The 4,861-nt window shown below is 28.3% G+C and overlaps 1 pseudogene; it reads right to left on the reverse strand.

Annotated features, from left to right (window-relative positions):
* Positions 1-1,595: 1,595 nt before the first annotated feature.
* Positions 1,596-4,861, reverse strand: part of LOC108378161 (NADH-ubiquinone oxidoreductase chain 5-like) — a 4,776-nt pseudogene continuing 1,510 nt past the window's right edge.

Genomic DNA, 4,861 nt, shown 5'->3' on the forward strand with positions numbered 1-4,861 from the left:
TCATTAGATGACTGAAAGCAAGTATTGGTCTCTTAAACCACTTAATAGTAAATTAGCACTTCTAATGAAAAAATTAGTTAAAAATATAACATTAGTATGTCAAACTAAAATTATTAAAATATTTAATATTTTTTAATCTTTAATATTTTTTGATTCCACAAATAGCCCCCCTCGGTTGATTAAGTTTATTTATTATTTTTTCAATTACTTTTATTTTATTTAGAATAATAAATTATTATTCAATAATTCCTAAATCACCTAAATCTCTGATTTCACAAAAATCAACTAAATCATTAGAATGAAAATGATAACTAACTTATTTTCCGTATTTGACCCTTCATCAAGAATTTTTAATTTATCATTAAATTGAATAAGAACATTTTTAATAATTCCATCAGTATATACCTTCACGTTATCATGTATTCNGTCATTAAATTGAATAAGAACATTTTTAGGATTATTAATTATTCCATCAGTATACTGGCTTATACCCTCACGTTATCATGTATTTTGAAATTCAATTTTATTAACACTTCATAAAGAATTTAAAACATTACTAGGACCGTCAAGTCACTCAGGTTCGACTTTTATTTTTGTATCATTATTTTCATTAATTTTATTTAATAATTTCATAGATTTTGTTTAATAATTTTATAGAAGAACAAGTCATTTAACATTAACTTTAACTTTGGCCCTACCTTTATGATTATGTTTTATAATTTACGGATGAATTAATAATACTCAACATATATTTGCTCATTTATTTAGTCCCACAAGGAACTCCTGCAATTTTAATACCTTTTATAGTTTGTATTGAAACAATTAGTAACGTAATTCGTCCAGGAACTCTAGCAGTTCGATTAGCAGCTAATATAATTGCTGGTCATTTATTACTAACATTACTAGGAAATACAGGTCCTTCCCTCTCATATACAATTGTATCTTTACTTTTAATTTGTCAAATTGCTTTTTTNAGTAGCAATTATCCAATCTTATGTATTTGCTGTATTAAGAACATTATACTCTAGAGAAGTTAATTAATGTCAACACACGCTAATCACCCATTCCACTTAGTAGATTATAGTCCATGACCTTTAACAGGAGCTATTGGTGCTATAACTTCAGTTTCAGGTTTAGTAAAATGATTCCATCAATATGATATTTCATTATTTGTATTAGGAAATATTATTACTGTCTTAACTGTTTATCAATGATGACGAGATGTATCACGTGAAGGTACATTTCAAGGATTACATACTATCTCTGTTACTTTAGGCCTTCGATGAGGAATAATTTTATTTATCTTATCTGAAGTATTATTTTTTGTATCTTTTTTTTTGAGCTTTTTTCCATAGAAGATTATCACCTGCTATTGAATTAGGAGCATCATGACCGCCTATAGGCATTAAACCATTTAATCTATTCCAAATTCCTTTATTAAATACAGCAATTCTTTTAGCTTCAGGAGTAACCGTTACATGTGCACATCATAGGTAAATAGAAGGAAATCATTCACAAGCTACACAAGGATTATTTTTTACAGTACTATTAGGCATCTACTTTACTATTTTANCTAATTACCCTAACATCTTCAATGTTATGCTCAAAATTTAAGCTACTTGAATAAAATAATAAAAAAAAATCTAAATAAAAAAGTGATTCATAAAACAAATAATAAAATATAAATTTTTAAATTATTATTATGAACAAAAAAATTTCAATTAGAAAATTTAATCAATCTATTATATACATAAATTTTGACCACCTAAAAATTCTGACCAACCTTGATCAAATGATTTATAGACTACTCTTCCTAAATTTAATGGAAAATTAATAATCCCATAAGTAGAAATTATTAATTATAATTATTAAATGATTTATTTAAATAAAATAAAGAAACATGAGAAATTATATAGCCTATAAATCCTCTAACAATACAAACAAATAAAGTTAATAATTTTATATATACAGGTAACCAAATTATATAAGGGGTAAGAAAAATTAATCATCTAAGAGNGACCAACCTTGATCAAATGATTTATAGACTACTCTTCCTAAATTTAATGGAAAATTAATAATCCCATAAGTAGAAATTATTAATTNTTACATGTGCACATCATAGGTAAATAGAAGGAAATCATTCACAAGCTACACAAGGATTATTTTTTACAGTACTATTAGGCATCTACTTTACTATTTTACAAGCATATGAGTATATTGAAGCCCCTTTTACAATTGCAGATTCAGTTTATGGATCTACTTTTTTTATAGCAACAGAATTCATTNCAATAATTCTTATAATTAATAAACCTCTTATTCCACGAAGCATAATTCAAACCTCATCTCTTAATATATTTAAAGAACCACAATTTAATTCTCCTGTTATTGAGTAATAAATTAATCGAAAAGAATAACAAACTGTTAATCTANTGGATCTACTTTTTTTATAGCAACAGAATTCATTTATTAATTGGAACTACCTTTTTATTAGTATGTTTAATTCGACATTTAAATAATCATTTCTCAAAAATTCATCATTTTGGATTTGAAGCAGCTGCATAATATTGACATTTTGTTGACATTGTTTGATTATTTCTTTATATTTCAATTTATTGATGAGGAGGTTAATTAATTAATTATTTATATAGTATATAAGTATATTTTACTTCCAATCATAAGGTCTACTAACNAAAGGTGTTCCGCATAAAGCTAAATTAGCAACATTAAAACAAGAAGTAGTTAAAGGTATATAAACGCCCAATCCACCTATTAAACGAATATCTTGTGACNCTCACCTCTTGAATGTGGATTTGACCCAAAATCTTCATCACGTCCTCCTTTTTCTTTACGATTTTTTTTAATCACAATTATTTTTTTAATTTTTGATGTAGAAATTGCTTTAATTTTACCAATAATTCTGATTATTAAAATTTCAAATATCTTTATATGAACAACCACTTCAATTACTTTTATTATTATTTAAATTATTGGATTATATCATGAATGNTTAATCTAGTAAAAAAAAAGTATAAAAAAAGAAAGAAAATTATATAACTTAACGAAACAATTTCTAAAATTATATCTTTAGAGTGAAATCCGGCCAAAAAAGGTGTTCCGCATAAAGCTAAATTAGCAACATTAAAACAAGAAGTAGTTAAAGGTATATAAACGCCCAATCCACCTATTAAACGAATATCTTGTGACTTTTGTATATTATGAATAATAGCCCCTGCACATATAAATAATAAAGCCTTAAATAATGCACGAGTTAAAAGATGAAAAAAAGCTAATTTATAAAATCCTATTGATAAAATTCTCATTATTAATCCTAATTGTCTTAATGTAGAAAGGGCAATAATTTTTTTTAAATCAAATTCAAAATTAGCTCCTAATCTAGCTATAAATATGGTTAAAAAAGAATTATATAACAAAATATTAAAACGAATTAATAAATAAACACCAAATGAACCAAAGCAGAAACAGGAGTTGGGGCAGCCATAGCAGCAGGTAATCAAGAAGAAAAAGGAATTTGAGCACTTTTTGTTATAGCAGCTAATTAATTAATTAATCCCAACGGCTTATATATTAAACGTGCTGGAATGAGAGTTAAAATCTTGACATAAACAACGGAATGATTCGTTTAGTTCAAAATTACTTTTGCATGGCTTCAAAAACAGAGGTCGAAAGTGTCTTGACACTCGAGAGGGCACATTAAAATTGACCTCAGCCAGAAGGGCCGGGCTATTAATCAAACCTGTCATTAATTTTACGATAAATATTATACCTAGCATTTCTCTACGACTTGCGAGTGTAGGCAAATTTATGAGCTTTAGACGACTTGTGTAAGGGGGGAGATTGTAATCTGAATCCCAGTTAAAATTACGCAACGCAAAAAGCAAGAATTGTTTTTGAATTGATTCAATCCTCTCTGAATGAACTTGGTAGCGGGGATTCCAAACAATAGATCCGTATTCTAGTATAGNGGTCGAGTTTACGGATGAGTAACGAGTGACATACTTTGTCAGAAGCTTTACTGAAATCGGTGTATATTACGTCGGTATGAGCTGTTTCTCTAATACCGTTTGAGACATGAGTTATAAACTCCAATAAATTAGTGATAGTAGATTTTCCTTTAGAAAACCCGCGTTGAGATTGTGAAATTGAAGAAGATATAGAATATGTCAGCTGATTAACAATAATTGCTTCGAATAATTTGGGGATAGCGGAGAGTTTCGCTATGCCTCGATAGTTTTCTATAGACGACCTGCTGCCGTTTTTGTGAAGTGGTATTATGAAAGACTCCTTCCAGGCTGACGGAAAAACGCCATGTTTAAGTGACAAATTGAATAGAGTTGTTAAAGGCTCGCAGATGTTCTCAGCGCAGTTTTTAAGAAAACAGGTCGGAATATGATCAGGTCCAGGCCTAAATGACGCTTTTATTTTTCATATTTCATTGATTGGACAAAGCTCGTACGGATAGTCTCCACTTATAGGGAAGTCTACAGAATAATTAGACCTAAAGAACCGAGCAAACATGTTGGCAATGAGTTGGCTGTCGCTAGATACAGTGTTGCGATAATGCATAGCGGACGGAAAACCATGTGCCTTACGCTTTGAATTTACGAAACCATAAAATGATTTAGGATTGTTAATTAAATTCTTCTTAATTTTACATAAATATGAATTATATCATTTCTTATTAAATGAAAAGTAGTTATGCCGCAAAACTGAGTACTTTACGTAATCACTGTGTAAGCCCGTTATTTTATACAGTTTAAACGAATGTGACTTTTTATTTTTAAATTTTTGAAGCTCTTTAGTGAACCATAATTGTATTGGTTCTTCATGAACAATATTACGT

This window comes from Rhagoletis zephyria, unplaced genomic scaffold (genome assembly GCF_001687245.7).
Source record: "Rhagoletis zephyria isolate East Lansing unplaced genomic scaffold, Rhagoletis_zephyria_1.1 Rzeph_scaffold_00114, whole genome shotgun sequence".
In the NCBI taxonomy this organism is placed as follows: domain Eukaryota; kingdom Metazoa; phylum Arthropoda; class Insecta; order Diptera; family Tephritidae; genus Rhagoletis; species Rhagoletis zephyria.